Raw genomic sequence first — 12,912 nt, forward strand, 5'->3', positions numbered from 1 at the left:
ACAAGTTTTTTTACCCTAAGCATTTTTCTTCAATTACTCTATTTTATGAAAGTGACTCCTACATTGGTTGGTGTCTAGAATAGTTTCTGGGAAGTTTCTGTAGTGTAGTGGTTATCACGTTCGCCTCACACGCGAAAGGTCCCCAGTTCGAAACTGGGCAGAAACAATGGATTTTTAGCTAAGCATTTTCATGCAATGGCTCTTTTTTTAGAAAGTGCCTCCTAGATTGGATGGTGTCTGGCTTAGTTTCTAAAACGGTAGAAACTGGGCAGAAACAAGTGTTTTTTCTAAGCATTTTAATGCAATGGCCCTTTTTTTAGACAGTGCCTCCTACATTGGATTGTGTCTGGCTTAGTTTCTAAGACGGTAGAAACTGGGCAGAAACAAGTGTTTTTAACCTAAGCATTTTTCTTCAATGACTCTGTTTTTAGAAAGTGCCTCCTACATTGGTTGGTGTCTGGTATAGTTTCCGGGAAGTTTCTGTAGTGTAGTGGTTATCACGTTCGCATAACACGCGAAAGGTCCCCAGTTCGAAACTGGGCAGAAACAATGGATTTTAATGCAATGGCCCTTTTTTTAGACAGTGCCTCCTACATTGGTTGGTGTCTAGTATAGTTTCTGAGAAGTTTCTGTAGTGTAGTGGTTATCACGTTTGCCTCACACGCGAAAGGTCCCCTGTTCGAAACTGGGCAGAAACAATGGATTTTTAGCTAAGCATTTTCATGCAATGGCTCTTTTTTAGAAAGTGCCTCCTACATTGGATGGTGTCTGGTATAGTTTCCGAGAAGTTTCTGTAGTGTAGTGGTTATCACATTCGCCTCACACGCGAAAGGTCCCCAGTTCGAAACTGGGCAGAAACAATGGATTTTTAGCTAACCATTTTCATGCAATGGCTCTTTTTTTAGAAAGTGCCTCCTACATTGGATGGTGTCTGGCTTTGTTTAAAGATTTTTCCTTATTGTATTGGTTATCACGTTCGCCTTACACGCGAAAGGTCCCCAGTTCGAAACAGGGCAGAAACAAGTTTTTTTAACCTAAGCATTTTTCTTCAATGGCTCTATTTTATGAAAGTGACTCCTACATTGGTTGGTGTCTAGTATAGTTTCTGAGAAGTTTCTGTAGTGTAGTGGTTATCACGTTCGCCTCACACGCGAAAGGTCCCAGTTCGAAACTGGGCAGAAACAATGGATTTTTAGCTAAGCATTTTCATGCAATGGCTCTTTTTTTAGAAAGTGCCTCCTACATTGTATGGTGTCTGGCTTTGTTTCTAAGATGTTTCTGTAGTGAAGTGGTTGTCACGTTCGCCTTACACGCGAAAGGTCTCCAGTTCGAAACTGGGCAGAAACAAGTGTTTTTAACCTAAGCATTTTTCTTCATATCTCTATTTTATGAAAGTAACTCCTACATTGGTTGGTGTCTAGTATAGTTTCTGGGAATTTTCTGTAGTGTAGTGGTTATCACGTTCGCCTCACACACGAAAGGTCCCCAGTTCGAAACTGGGCAGAAACAATGGATTTTTAGCTAAGCATTTTCATGCAATGGCTCTTTTTTTACAAAATGCCTCCTACATTGGATGGTGTCTGGCTTAGTTTCTAAAACGGTAGAAACTGGGCAGAAACAAGTGTTTTTAACCTAAGCATTTTTCTTCCCAGTTCGAAACTTTTTTCAAGTTTCTGTAGTGTAGTGGTTATCACGTTCGCCTCACACGCGAAAGGTCCCCAGTTCGAAACTGGGAAGAAACAATGGATTTTTAGCTAAGCATTTTCATGCAATGACTCATTTTTTAGAAAGTGCCTCCTACATTGGATGGTGTCTGGCTTAGTTTCTAAGACGTTTCTGTAGTGTAGTGGTTATCACGTTCGCCTTACACGCGAAAGGTCCTCAGTTCGAAACTGGGCAGAAACAAGTGTTTTTAACCTAAGCATTTTTCTTTAATGACTCTGTTTTTAGAAAGTGCCTCCTACATTGGTTGGTGTCTGGTATAGTTTCCGAGAAGTTTCTGTAGTGTAGTGGTTATCACGTTCGCCTAACACGCGAAAGGTCCCCAGTTCGAAACTGGGCAGAAACAATGGATTTTTAGCTAAGCATTTTAATGCCCTTTTTTAGACAGTGCCTCCTACATTGGATGGTGTCTGGCTTAGTTTCTAAGACGGTAGAAACTTTGCAGAAACAAGTGTTTTTAACCTAAGCATTTTTCTTCAATGACTCTGTTTTTAGAAAGTGCCTCCTACATTGGTTGGTGTCTGGTATAGTTTCCGAGAAGATTCTGTAGTGTAGTGGTTATCACATTCACCTAACACGCGAAAGGTCCCCAGTTCGAAACTGGGCAGAAACAATGGATTTTTAGCTAAGCATTTTCATTCAATGGCTCTTTTTTTAGAAAGTGCTTCCTACATTGGATGGTGTCTGGCGTAGCTTCTAAGACGTTTCTGTAGTGTAGTGGTTATCACGTTCGCCTTACACGCGAAAGGTCCCCAGTTTCGAAACTGGACCGAAACAAGTGCTTTTAACCTAAGCAGTTTCTAAGACGTTTCTGTAGTGTAGTGGTTATCACGTTCGCCTTACACGCGAAAGGTCCCCAGTTCGGAACTGGGCAGAAACAAGTGTTTTTAACCTAAGCATTTTTCTTCAATGGCTCTATTTTATGAAAGTGACTCCTACATTGGTTGGTGTCTTGTATAGTTTCTGAGAAGTTTCTGTAGTGTAGTGGTTATCACGTTCGCCTCACACGCGAACGGTCCCCAGTTCGAAACTGGGCAGAAACAATGGATTTTTAGCTAAGCATTTTCATGCAATGGCTCTTTTTTTAGAAAGTGCCTCCTACATTGTATGGTGTCTGGCTTTGTTTCTAAGATGTTTCTGTAGTGTAGTGGTTATCACGTTCGCCTTACACGCGAAAGGTCCCCAGTTCGAAACTGGGCAGAAACAATGGATTTTTAGCTAAGCATTTTAATGCAATGGCCCTTTTTTTAGACAGTGCCTCCTACATTGGATGGTGTCTGGCTTAGTTTCTAAGACGGTAGAAACTGGGCAGAAACAAGTGTTTTTAACCTAAGCATTTTTCTTCAATGACTCTGTTTTTAGAAAGTGCCTCCTACATTGGTTGGTGTCTGGTATAGTTTCTGAGAAGTTTCTGTAGTGTAGTGGTTATCACATTCACCTAACACGGGAAAGGTCCCCAATTCGAAACTGGGCAGAAACAATGGATTTTTAGCTAAGCATTTTCATTCAATGGCTCTTTTTTTAGAAAGTGCCTCCTACATTGGATGGTGTCTGGCGTAGTTTCTAAGACATTTCTGTAGTGTAGTGGTTATCACGTTCGCCTTACACGCGAAAGGTCCCCAGTTCGAAACTGGGCAGAAACAATGGATTTTTAGCTAAGCATTTTCATGCAATGGCTCTTTTTTTAGAAAGTGCCTCCTACATTGGATGGTGTCTGGCGTAGTTTCTAAGACGTTTCTGTAGTGAAGTGGTTATCACGTTCGCCTTACACGCGAAAGGTCCCCAGTTCGAAACTGGGCAGAAACAAGTGTTTTTAACCTAAGCATTTTTCTTCAATGGCTCTATTTTATGAAAGTGACTCCTACATTGGTTGGTGTCTTGTATAGTTTCTGAGAAGTTTCTGTAGTGTAGTGGTTATCACGTTCGCCTCACACGCGAAAGGTCCACAGTTCGAAACTGGGCAGAAACAATGGATTTTTAGCTAAGCATTTTCATGCAATGGCTCTTTTTTTAGAAAGTGCCTCCTACATTGTATGGTGTCTGGCTTTGTGTCTAAGATGTTTCTGTAGTGTAGTGGTTATCACGTTCGCCTTACACGCGAAAGGTCCCCAGTTCGAAACTGGGCAGAAACAATGGATTTTTAGCTAAGCATTTTCATGCAATGGCTCTTTTTTTAGAAAGTGCCTCATACATTGGATGGTGTCTGGCTTAGTTTCTAAGACGTTTCTGTAGTGTAGTGGTTATCACTTTCGCCTTACACGCGAAAGGTCCCCAGTTCGAAACTGGGCAGAAACAATGGATTTTTAGCTAAGCATTTTAATGCAATGGCCCTTTTTTTAGACAGTGCATCCTACATTGGATGGTGTCTGGCTTAGTTTCTAAGATGGTAGAAACTGGGCAGAAACAAGTGTTTTTAACCTAAGCATTTTTCTTCAATGACTCTGTTTTTAGAAAGTGCCTCCTACATTGGTTGGTGTCTGGTATAGTTTCCGAGAATTTTCTGTAGTGTAGTGGTTATCGCATTCACCTAACACGCGAAAGGTCCCCAGTTCGAAACTGGGCAGAAACAATGGATTTTTAGCTAACCATTTTCATGCAATGGCTCTTTTTTTAGAAAGTGCCTCCTACATTGGATGGTGTCTGGCGTAGTTTCTAAGACGTTTCTGTAGTGTAGTGGTTATCACGTTCGCCTTACACGCGAAAGGTCCCCAGTTCGAAACTGGGCAGAAACAATGGATTTTTAGCTAAACATTTTCATGCAATGGCTCTTTTTTTAGAAAGTGCCTCCTACATTGTATGGTGTCTGGCTTTGTTTCTAAGATGTTTCTGTAGTGTAGTGGTTATCACGTTCGCCTTACACGCGAAAGGTCCCCAGTTCGAAACTGGGCAGAAACAATGGATTTTTAGCTAAGCATTTTCATGCAATGGCTCTTTTTTTAGAAAGTGCATCCTACATTGGATGGTGTCTGGCTTAGTTTCTAAGACGTTTCTGTAGTGTAGTGGTTATCACTTTCGCCTTACACGCGAAAGGTCCCCAGTTCGAAACTGGGCAGAAACAAGTGCTTTTAACCTAAGCATTTTTCTTCAATGACTCTGTTTTTAGAAAGTGCCTCCTACATTGGTTGGTGTCTGGTATAGTTTCCGAGAAGATTCTGTAGTGTAGTGGTTATCACGTTCGCCTAACACGCGAAAAGTTTCCAGTTCGAAACTGGGCAGAAACAATGGACTTTTAGCTAAGCATTTTAATGCAATGGCCCTTTTTTTAGACAGTGCCTCCTACATTGGATGGTGTCTGGCTTAGTTTCTAAGACGGTAGAAACTGGGCAGAAACAAGTGTTTTTAACCTAAGCATTTTTCTTCAATGACTCTGTTTTTAGAAAGTGCCTCCTACATTGGTTGGTGTCTGGTATAGTTTCCGGGAAGTTTCTGTAGTGTAGTGGTTATCCCATTCACCTAACAAGCGAAAGGTCCCCAGTTCGAAACTGCCAGAAACAATTGATTTTTAGCTAAGCATTTTAATGCAATGGCCCTTTTTTTAGACAGTGCCTCCTACATTGGATGGTGTCTGGCTTAGTTTCTAAAACGGTAGAAACTGGGCAGAAACAAGTGTTTTTAACCTAAGCATTTTTCTTCAATGACTCTGTTTTTAGAAAGTGCCTCCTACATTGGTTGGTGTCTGGTATAGTTTCCGAGAAGTTTCTGTAGTGTAGTGGTTATCACAATCACCTAACACGCGAAAGGTCACCAGTTCAAAACTGGGCAGAAACAATGGATTTTTAGCTAAGCATTTTCATGCAATGGCTCTTTTTTTAGAAAGTGCCTCCTACATTGGATGGTGTCTGGCGTAGTTTCTAAGACGTTTCTGTAGTGTAGTGGTTATCACGTTCGCCTTACACGCGAAAGGTCCCCAGTTCGAAACTGGGCAGAAACAAGTGTTTTTAACCTAAGCATTTTTCTTCAATGGCTCTATTTTATGAAAGTGACTCCTACATTGGTTGGTGTCTTGTATAGTTTCTGAGAAGTTTCTGTAGTGTAGTGGTTATCACATTCGCCTCACACGCGAAAGGTCCCCAGTTCGAAACTGGGCAGAAACAATGGATTTTTAGCTAACCATTTTCATGCAATGGCTCTTTTTTTAGAAAGTGCCTCCTACATTGGATGGTGTCTGGCTTTGTTTAAAGATTTTTCTGTAGTGTAGTGGTTATCACGTTCGCCTTACACGCGAAAGGTCCCCAGTTCGAAACAGGGCAGAAACAAGTTTTTTTAACCTAAGCATTTTTCTTCAATGGCTCTATTTTATGAAAGTGACTCCTACATTGGTTGGTGTCTAGTATAGTTTCTGAGAAGTTTCTGTAGTGTAGTGGTTATCACGTTCGCCTCACACGCGAAAGGTCCCAGTTCGAAACTGGGCAGAAACAATGGATTTTTAGCTAAGCATTTTCATGCAATGGCTCTTTTTTTAGAAAGTGCCTCCTACATTGTATGGTGTCTGGCTTTGTTTCTAAGATGTTTCTGTAGTGAAGTGGTTGTCACGTTCGCCTTACACGCGAAAGGTCTCCAGTTCGAAACTGGGCAGAAACAAGTGTTTTTAACCTAAGCATTTTTCTTCATATCTCTATTTCATGAAAGTAACTCCTACATTGGTTGGTGTCTAGTATAGTTTCTGGGAATTTTCTGTAGTGTAGTGGTTATCACGTTCGCCTCACACACGAAAGGTCCCCAGTTCGAAACTGGGCAGAAACAATGGATTTTTAGCTAAGCATTTTCATGCAATGGCTCTTTTTTTACAAAATGCCTCCTACATTGGATGGTGTCTGGCTTAGTTTCTAAAACGGTAGAAACTGGGCAGAAACAAGTGTTTTTAACCTAAGCATTTTTCTTCCCAGTTCGAAACTTTTTTCAAGTTTCTGTAGTGTAGTGGTTATCACGTTCGCCTCACACGCGAAAGGTCCCCAGTTCGAAACTGGGAAGAAACAATGGATTTTTAGCTAAGCATTTTCATGCAATGACTCATTTTTTAGAAAGTGCCTCCTACATTGGATGGTGTCTGGCTTAGTTTCTAAGACGTTTCTGTAGTGTAGTGGTTATCACGTTCGCCTTACACGCGAAAGGTCCTCAGTTCGAAACTGGGCAGAAACAAGTGTTTTTAACCTAAGCATTTTTCTTTAATGACTCTGTTTTTAGAAAGTGCCTCCTACATTGGTTGGTGTCTGGTATAGTTTCCGAGAAGTTTCTGTAGTGTAGTGGTTATCACGTTCGCCTAACACGCGAAAGGTCCCCAGTTCGAAACTGGGCAGAAACAATGGATTTTTAGCTAAGCATTTTAATGCAATGGCCCTTTTTTAGACAGTGCCTCCTACATTGGATGGTGTCTGGCTTAGTTTCTAAGACGGTAGAAACTTTGCAGAAACAAGTGTTTTTAACCTAAGCATTTTTCTTCAATGACTCTGTTTTTAGAAAGTGCCTCCTACATTGGTTGGTGTCTGGTATAGTTTCCGAGAAGATTCTGTAGTGTAGTGGTTATCACATTCACCTAACACGCGAAAGGTCCCCAGTTCGAAACTGGGCAGAAACAATGGATTTTTAGCTAAGCATTTTCATTCAATGGCTCTTTTTTTAGAAAGTGCTTCCTACATTGGATGGTGTCTGGCGTAGCTTCTAAGACGTTTCTGTAGTGTAGTGGTTATCACGTTCGCCTTACACGCGAAAGGTCCCCAGTTCGAAACTGGACCGAAACAAGTGCTTTTAACCTAAGCATTTTTCTTCAATGGCTCTATTTTATGAAAGTGACTCCTACATTGGTTGGTGTCTTGTATAGTTTCTGAGAAGTTTCTGTAGTGTAGTGGTTATCACGTTCGCCTCACACGCGAAAGGTCCACAGTTCGAAACTGGGCAGAAACAATGGATTTTTAGCTAAGCATTTTCATGCAATGGCTCTTTTTTTAGAAAGTGCCTCCTACATTGTATGGTGTCTGGCTTTGTGTCTAAGATGTTTCTGTAGTGTAGTGGTTATCACGTTCGCCTCACACGCGAAAGGTCCCCAGTTCGAAACTGGGCAGAAACAATGGATTTTTAGCTAAGCATTTTCATGCAATGGCTCTTTTTTTAGAAAGTGCCTCCTACATTGTATGGTGTCTTGCTTAGTTTCTAAGATGTTTCTGTAGTGTAGTGGTTATCACGTTCGCCTTACACGCGAAAGGTCCCCAGTTCGAAACTGGGCAGAAACAATGGATTTTTAGCTAAGCATTTTCATGCAATGGCTCTTTTTTTAGAAAGTGCCTCATACATTGGATGGTGTCTGGCTTAGTTTCTAAGACGTTTCTGTAGTGTAGTGGTTATCACTTTCGCCTTACACGCGAAAGGTCCCCAGTTCGAAACTGGGCAGAAACAAGTGTTTTTAACCTAAGCATTTTACTTCAATGACTCTGTTTTTAGAAAGTGCCTCCTACATTGTATGGTGTCTGGCTTTGTTTCTAAGATGTTTCTGTAGTGTAGTGGTTATCACGTTCACCTTACACGCGAAAGGTCCCCAGTTCAAACTGGGCAAAAATAAGTTTTTTTAACCTAAGCATTTTTCTTCAATGGCTCTATTTTATGAAAGTGACTCCTACATTGGTTGGTGTCTAGTATAGTTTCTGGGAAGTTTCTGTAGTGTAGTGGTTATCACGTTCGCCTCACACGCGAAAGGTCCCCAGTTCGAAACTGGGCAGAAACAATGGATTTTTAGCTAAGCATTTTCATGCAATGGCTCTTTTTTTAGAAAGTGCCTAATACATTGGATGTTGTCTGGCTTAGTTTCGAAAACGGTAGAAACTGGGCAGAAACAAGTGTTTTTAACCTAAGCATTTTTCTTCAATGACTCTGTTTTTAGAAAGTGCCTCCTACATTGGTTGGTGTCTGGTATAGTTTCCGAGAAGTTTCTGTAGTGTAGTGGTTATCACGTTCGCCTAACACGCGAAAGGTCCCCAGTTCGAAACTGGGCAGAAACAATGGATTTTTAGCTAAGCATTTTCATGCAATGGCTCTATTTTATGAAAGTGACTCCTACATTGGTTTGTGTCTAGTATAGTTTCTGGAAAGTTTCTGTAGTGTAGTGGTTATCACGTTCGCCTCACATGCGAAAGGTCCCCAGTTCGAAAATGGGCAGAAACAATGGATTTTTAGCTAAGCATTTTAATGCAATGGCCCTTTTTTTAGACAGTGCCTCCTACATTGGATGGTGTCTGGCGTAGCTTCTAAGACGTTTCTGTAGTGTAGTGGTTATCACGTTCGCCTTACACGCGAAAGGTCCCCAGTTCGAAACTGGGCCGAAACAAGTGCTTTTAACCTAAGCATTTTTCTTCAATGGTTCTATTTTATGAAAGTGACTCCTACATTGGTTGGTGTCTTGTATAGTTTCTGAGAAGTTTCTGTAGTGTAGTGGTTATCACGTTCGCCTTACACGTGAAAGGTCCCCAGTTCGAAACTGGGCAAAAACAATGGATTTTTAGCTAAGCATTTTCATGCAATGGCCCTTTTTTTAGAAAGTGCCTCCTACATTGTATGGTGTCTGGCTTTGTTTCTAAGATGTTTCTGTAGTGTAGTGGTTATCACGTTCGCCTTACACGCGAAAGGTCCCCAGTTCAAACTGGGCAAAAATAAGTTTTTTTAACCTAAGCATTTTTCTTCAATGGCTCTATTTTATGAAAGTGACTCCTACATTGGTTGGTGTCTAGTATAGTTTCTGGGAAGTTTCTGTAGTGTAGTGGTTATCACATTCGCCTCACACGCGAAAGGTCCCCAGTTCGAAACTGGGCAGAAACAATGGATTTTTAGCTAAGCATTTTCATGCAATGGCTCTTTTTTTAGAAAGTGCCTAATACATTGGATGTTGTCTGGCTTAGTTTCGAAAACGGTAGAAACTGGGCAGAAACAAGTGTTTTTAACCTAAGCATTTTTCTTCAATGACTCTGTTTTTAGAAAGTGCCTCCTACATTGGTTGGTGTCTGGTATAGTTTCCGAGAAGTTTCTGTAGTGTAGTGGTTATCACGTTCGCCTAACACGCGAAAGGTCCCCAGTTCGAAACTGGGCAGAAACAATGGATTTTTAGCTAAGCATTTTAATGCAATGGCCCTTTTTTTAGACCGTGCCACCTACATTGGATGGTGTCTGGCTTAGTTTCTAAGACGGTAGAAACTGGGCAGAAACAAGTGTTTTTAACCTAAGCATTTTTCTTCAATGACTCTGTTTTTAGAAAGTGCCTCCTACATTGGTTGGTGTCTGGTATAGTTTCCGAGAAGTTTCTGTAGTGTAGTGGTTATCACGTTCGCCTAACACGCGAAAGGTCCCCAGTTCGAAACTGGGCAGAAACAATGGATTTTTAGCTAAGCATTTTAATGCAATGGCCCTTTTTTTTAGACAGTGCCTCCTACATTGGTTGGTGTCTAGTATAGTTTCTGAGAAGTTTCTGTAGTGTAGTGGTTATCACGTTCGCCTCACACGCGAAAGGTCCCCAGTTCGAAACTTGGCAGAAACAATGGATTTTTAGCTAAGCATTTTCATGCAATGGCTCTTTTTTTAGAAAGTGCCTCCTACATTGTATGGTGTCTTGGTTTGTTTCTAAGATGTTTCTGTAGTGTAGTGGTTATCACGTTCGCCTTACACGCGAAAGGTCCTCAGTTCGAAACTGGGCAGAAACAAGTGTTTTTAACCTAAGCATTTTTCTTCAATGACTCTGTTTTTAGAAAGTGCCTCCTACATCGGTTGGTGTCTGGTATAGTTTCCGGGAAGTTTCTGTAGTGTAGTGGTTATCACGTTCGCCTCACACGCGAAAAGTCCCCAGTTCGAAACTGGGCAGAAACAATGGATTTTTAGCTAAGCATTTTCATGCAATTGCTCTTTTTTTAGACAGTGCCTCCTACATTGGATGGTGTCTGGTATAGTTTCCGAGAAGTTTCTGTAGTGTAGTGGTTATCACGTTCGCCTAACACGCGAAAGGTCCCCAGTTCGAAACTGGGCAGAAACAATGGGTTTTTAGCTAAGCATTTTAATGCAATGGCCCTTTTTTTAGACAGTGCCTCTTACATTGGTTGGTGTCTAGTATAGTTTCCGAGAAGATTCTGTAGTGTAGTGGTTATCACGTTCTCCTCACACACGAAAGGTCCCCAGTTCGAAACTTGGCAGAAACAATGGATTTTTAGCTAAGCATTTTCATGCAATGGCTCTTTTTTTAGAAAGTGCCTCCTACATTGGATGGTGTCTGGCTTAGTTTCTAAGACGTTTCTGTAGTGAAGTGGTTATCACTTTCGCCTTACACGCGAAAGGTCCCCAGTTCGAAACTGGGCAGAAAAAAGTGTTTTTAACCTAAGCATTTTTCTTCAATGACTCTGTTTTTAGAAAGTGCCTCCTACATTGGCTGGTGTCTGGTATAGTTTCCGAGAAGTTTCTGTAGTGTAGTGGTTATCACGTTCGCCTAACACGCGAAAGGTCCCAAGTTCGAAACTGGGAAGAAACAATGGATTTTTAGCTAAGCATTTTAATGCAATGGCCTTTTTTTTAGACAGTGCTTCCTACATTGGATGGTGTCTGGCTTAGTTTCTAAGACGGTAGAAACTGGGCAGAAACAAGTGTTTTTAACCTAAGCATTTTTCTTCAATGACTCTGTTTTTAGAAAGTGCCTCCTACATTGGTTGGTGTCTGGTATAGTTTCCGATAAGTTTCTGTAGTGTAGTGGTTATCCCATTCACCTAACACGCGAAAGGTCCCCAGTTCGAAACTGCCAGAAACAATGGATTTTTAGCTAAGCATTTTCATGCAATGGCTCTTTTTTTAGAAAGTGCCTCCTACATTGTATGGTGTCTGGCTTTGTTTCTAAGATGTTTCTGTAGTGTAGTGGTTATCACGTTCGCCTTACACGCAAAAGGTCCCCAGTTCGAAACTGGGCAAAAACAAGTTTTTTTAACCTAAGCATTTTTCTTCAATGGCTCTATTTTATGAAAGTGACTCCTACATTGGTTGGTGTCTAGTATAGTTTCTGAGAAGTTTCTGTAGTGTAGTGGTTATCACGTTCGCCTCACACGCGAAAGGTCCCCAGTTCGAAACTGGGCAGAAACAATGGATTTTTAGCTAAGCATTTTCATGCAATGGCCCTTTTTTTAGACAGTGCCTCCTACATTGGATGGTGTCTGGCTTAGTTTCTAAGACGGTAGAAACTGGGCAGAAACAAGTGTTTTTAACCTAAGCATTTTTCTTCAATGACTCTGTTTTTAGAAAGTGACTCCTACATTGGTTGGTGTCTGGTATAGCTTCTGAGAAGTTTCTGTAGTGTAGTGGTTATCACGTTCGCCTAACACGCGAAAGGTCCCCAGTTCGAAACTGGGCAGAAACAATGGATTTTTAGCTAAGCATTTTAATGCAATGGCCCTTTTTTTAGACAATGCCTCCTACATTGGTTGGTGTCTAGTATAGTTTCGGAGAAGTTTCTGTAGTGTAGTGGTTATCACTTTCGCCTCACACGCGAAAGGTCCCCAGTTCGAAACTGGGCAGAAACAATGATTTTTAGCTAAGCATTTTCATGCAATGGTTCTTTTTTTAGAAAGTGCCTCCTACATTGGATGGTGTCTGGCTTAGTTTCTAAGACGTTTCTGTAGTGTAGTGGTTATCACGTTCGCCTTACACGCGAAAGGTCCCCAGTTCAAACTGGGCAAAAATAAGTTTTTTTAACCTAAGCATTTTTCTTCAATGGCTCTATTTTATGAAAGTGCCTCCTACATTGGATGGTGTCTGGCTTAGTTTCTAAAACGGTAGAAACTGGGCAGAAACAAGTGTTTTTAACCTAAGTATTTTTCTTCAATGACTCTGTTTTTAGAAAGTGCCTCCTACATTGGTTGGTGTCTGGTATAGTTTCCGAGAAGTTTCTGTAGTGTAGTGGTTATCACGTTCGCCTAACACGCGAAAGGTCCCCAGTTCGAAACTGGGCAGAAACAATGGATTTTTAGCTAAGCATTTTTCTTCAATGGCTCTATTTTATGAAAGTGACTCCTACATTGGTTGGTGTCTAGTACAGTTTCTGGGAATTTTCTGTAGTGTAGTGGTTATCACGTTCGCCTCACACACGAAAGGTCCCCAGTTCGAAACTGGGCAGAAACAATGGATTTTTAGCTAAGCATTTTTTTAGACAGTGCCTCCTACATTGGATGGTGTCTGGCTTAG

At 41.2% G+C, this 12,912-nt stretch overlaps 34 non-coding genes across 34 annotated transcripts; all 34 read left to right on the forward strand.

Moving 5' to 3' along the window:
- The first annotated feature begins 93 nt into the window (after positions 1 to 93).
- On the forward strand, positions 94 to 166 carry TRNAV-CAC (transfer RNA valine (anticodon CAC)). The gene has a single exon. It is a non-coding gene; the product is annotated as a tRNA-Val (tRNA).
- Positions 167 to 787: 621 nt separating this feature from the next.
- On the forward strand, positions 788 to 860 carry TRNAV-CAC (transfer RNA valine (anticodon CAC)). Its single transcript has one exon. It is a non-coding gene; the product is annotated as a tRNA-Val (tRNA).
- A 252-nt stretch (positions 861 to 1,112) lies between these two features.
- On the forward strand, positions 1,113 to 1,184 carry TRNAV-CAC (transfer RNA valine (anticodon CAC)). Its single transcript has one exon. It is a non-coding gene; the product is annotated as a tRNA-Val (tRNA).
- Positions 1,185 to 1,832: 648 nt separating this feature from the next.
- TRNAV-UAC (transfer RNA valine (anticodon UAC)) lies at positions 1,833 to 1,905 on the forward strand. Its single transcript has one exon. It is a non-coding gene; the product is annotated as a tRNA-Val (tRNA).
- A 90-nt stretch (positions 1,906 to 1,995) lies between these two features.
- TRNAV-AAC (transfer RNA valine (anticodon AAC)) lies at positions 1,996 to 2,068 on the forward strand. The gene has a single exon. It is a non-coding gene; the product is annotated as a tRNA-Val (tRNA).
- Positions 2,069 to 2,692: 624 nt separating this feature from the next.
- Positions 2,693 to 2,765, forward strand: TRNAV-CAC (transfer RNA valine (anticodon CAC)). Its single transcript has one exon. It is a non-coding gene; the product is annotated as a tRNA-Val (tRNA).
- Positions 2,766 to 2,855: 90 nt separating this feature from the next.
- TRNAV-UAC (transfer RNA valine (anticodon UAC)) lies at positions 2,856 to 2,928 on the forward strand. Its single transcript has one exon. It is a non-coding gene; the product is annotated as a tRNA-Val (tRNA).
- Positions 2,929 to 3,618: 690 nt separating this feature from the next.
- TRNAV-CAC (transfer RNA valine (anticodon CAC)) lies at positions 3,619 to 3,691 on the forward strand. The gene has a single exon. It is a non-coding gene; the product is annotated as a tRNA-Val (tRNA).
- Positions 3,692 to 3,781: 90 nt separating this feature from the next.
- On the forward strand, positions 3,782 to 3,854 carry TRNAV-UAC (transfer RNA valine (anticodon UAC)). The gene has a single exon. It is a non-coding gene; the product is annotated as a tRNA-Val (tRNA).
- Positions 3,855 to 3,944: 90 nt separating this feature from the next.
- TRNAV-UAC (transfer RNA valine (anticodon UAC)) lies at positions 3,945 to 4,017 on the forward strand. Its single transcript has one exon. It is a non-coding gene; the product is annotated as a tRNA-Val (tRNA).
- A 364-nt stretch (positions 4,018 to 4,381) lies between these two features.
- Positions 4,382 to 4,454, forward strand: TRNAV-UAC (transfer RNA valine (anticodon UAC)). Its single transcript has one exon. It is a non-coding gene; the product is annotated as a tRNA-Val (tRNA).
- A 90-nt stretch (positions 4,455 to 4,544) lies between these two features.
- TRNAV-UAC (transfer RNA valine (anticodon UAC)) lies at positions 4,545 to 4,617 on the forward strand. Its single transcript has one exon. It is a non-coding gene; the product is annotated as a tRNA-Val (tRNA).
- A 90-nt stretch (positions 4,618 to 4,707) lies between these two features.
- Positions 4,708 to 4,780, forward strand: TRNAV-UAC (transfer RNA valine (anticodon UAC)). The gene has a single exon. It is a non-coding gene; the product is annotated as a tRNA-Val (tRNA).
- Positions 4,781 to 5,580: 800 nt separating this feature from the next.
- TRNAV-UAC (transfer RNA valine (anticodon UAC)) lies at positions 5,581 to 5,653 on the forward strand. Its single transcript has one exon. It is a non-coding gene; the product is annotated as a tRNA-Val (tRNA).
- Positions 5,654 to 5,743: 90 nt separating this feature from the next.
- Positions 5,744 to 5,816, forward strand: TRNAV-CAC (transfer RNA valine (anticodon CAC)). Its single transcript has one exon. It is a non-coding gene; the product is annotated as a tRNA-Val (tRNA).
- Positions 5,817 to 6,068: 252 nt separating this feature from the next.
- TRNAV-CAC (transfer RNA valine (anticodon CAC)) lies at positions 6,069 to 6,140 on the forward strand. The gene has a single exon. It is a non-coding gene; the product is annotated as a tRNA-Val (tRNA).
- A 648-nt stretch (positions 6,141 to 6,788) lies between these two features.
- Positions 6,789 to 6,861, forward strand: TRNAV-UAC (transfer RNA valine (anticodon UAC)). The gene has a single exon. It is a non-coding gene; the product is annotated as a tRNA-Val (tRNA).
- A 90-nt stretch (positions 6,862 to 6,951) lies between these two features.
- Positions 6,952 to 7,024, forward strand: TRNAV-AAC (transfer RNA valine (anticodon AAC)). The gene has a single exon. It is a non-coding gene; the product is annotated as a tRNA-Val (tRNA).
- A 526-nt stretch (positions 7,025 to 7,550) lies between these two features.
- On the forward strand, positions 7,551 to 7,623 carry TRNAV-CAC (transfer RNA valine (anticodon CAC)). Its single transcript has one exon. It is a non-coding gene; the product is annotated as a tRNA-Val (tRNA).
- Positions 7,624 to 7,713: 90 nt separating this feature from the next.
- Positions 7,714 to 7,786, forward strand: TRNAV-CAC (transfer RNA valine (anticodon CAC)). Its single transcript has one exon. It is a non-coding gene; the product is annotated as a tRNA-Val (tRNA).
- A 90-nt stretch (positions 7,787 to 7,876) lies between these two features.
- On the forward strand, positions 7,877 to 7,949 carry TRNAV-UAC (transfer RNA valine (anticodon UAC)). Its single transcript has one exon. It is a non-coding gene; the product is annotated as a tRNA-Val (tRNA).
- Positions 7,950 to 8,039: 90 nt separating this feature from the next.
- On the forward strand, positions 8,040 to 8,112 carry TRNAV-UAC (transfer RNA valine (anticodon UAC)). The gene has a single exon. It is a non-coding gene; the product is annotated as a tRNA-Val (tRNA).
- A 252-nt stretch (positions 8,113 to 8,364) lies between these two features.
- On the forward strand, positions 8,365 to 8,437 carry TRNAV-CAC (transfer RNA valine (anticodon CAC)). The gene has a single exon. It is a non-coding gene; the product is annotated as a tRNA-Val (tRNA).
- A 201-nt stretch (positions 8,438 to 8,638) lies between these two features.
- Positions 8,639 to 8,711, forward strand: TRNAV-AAC (transfer RNA valine (anticodon AAC)). The gene has a single exon. It is a non-coding gene; the product is annotated as a tRNA-Val (tRNA).
- Positions 8,712 to 9,452: 741 nt separating this feature from the next.
- TRNAV-CAC (transfer RNA valine (anticodon CAC)) lies at positions 9,453 to 9,525 on the forward strand. The gene has a single exon. It is a non-coding gene; the product is annotated as a tRNA-Val (tRNA).
- Positions 9,526 to 9,726: 201 nt separating this feature from the next.
- TRNAV-AAC (transfer RNA valine (anticodon AAC)) lies at positions 9,727 to 9,799 on the forward strand. The gene has a single exon. It is a non-coding gene; the product is annotated as a tRNA-Val (tRNA).
- A 201-nt stretch (positions 9,800 to 10,000) lies between these two features.
- TRNAV-AAC (transfer RNA valine (anticodon AAC)) lies at positions 10,001 to 10,073 on the forward strand. Its single transcript has one exon. It is a non-coding gene; the product is annotated as a tRNA-Val (tRNA).
- Positions 10,074 to 10,327: 254 nt separating this feature from the next.
- On the forward strand, positions 10,328 to 10,400 carry TRNAV-UAC (transfer RNA valine (anticodon UAC)). Its single transcript has one exon. It is a non-coding gene; the product is annotated as a tRNA-Val (tRNA).
- A 90-nt stretch (positions 10,401 to 10,490) lies between these two features.
- Positions 10,491 to 10,563, forward strand: TRNAV-CAC (transfer RNA valine (anticodon CAC)). The gene has a single exon. It is a non-coding gene; the product is annotated as a tRNA-Val (tRNA).
- A 90-nt stretch (positions 10,564 to 10,653) lies between these two features.
- Positions 10,654 to 10,726, forward strand: TRNAV-AAC (transfer RNA valine (anticodon AAC)). Its single transcript has one exon. It is a non-coding gene; the product is annotated as a tRNA-Val (tRNA).
- A 1,015-nt stretch (positions 10,727 to 11,741) lies between these two features.
- On the forward strand, positions 11,742 to 11,814 carry TRNAV-CAC (transfer RNA valine (anticodon CAC)). Its single transcript has one exon. It is a non-coding gene; the product is annotated as a tRNA-Val (tRNA).
- Positions 11,815 to 12,015: 201 nt separating this feature from the next.
- On the forward strand, positions 12,016 to 12,088 carry TRNAV-AAC (transfer RNA valine (anticodon AAC)). The gene has a single exon. It is a non-coding gene; the product is annotated as a tRNA-Val (tRNA).
- Positions 12,089 to 12,178: 90 nt separating this feature from the next.
- TRNAV-CAC (transfer RNA valine (anticodon CAC)) lies at positions 12,179 to 12,251 on the forward strand. The gene has a single exon. It is a non-coding gene; the product is annotated as a tRNA-Val (tRNA).
- Positions 12,252 to 12,613: 362 nt separating this feature from the next.
- TRNAV-AAC (transfer RNA valine (anticodon AAC)) lies at positions 12,614 to 12,686 on the forward strand. Its single transcript has one exon. It is a non-coding gene; the product is annotated as a tRNA-Val (tRNA).
- Positions 12,687 to 12,912: the final 226 nt, after the last annotated feature.

Source organism: Crinia signifera, chromosome 3 (genome assembly GCF_055691185.1).
Source record: "Crinia signifera chromosome 3, ASM5569118v1, whole genome shotgun sequence".
Taxonomy (NCBI): domain Eukaryota; kingdom Metazoa; phylum Chordata; class Amphibia; order Anura; family Myobatrachidae; genus Crinia; species Crinia signifera.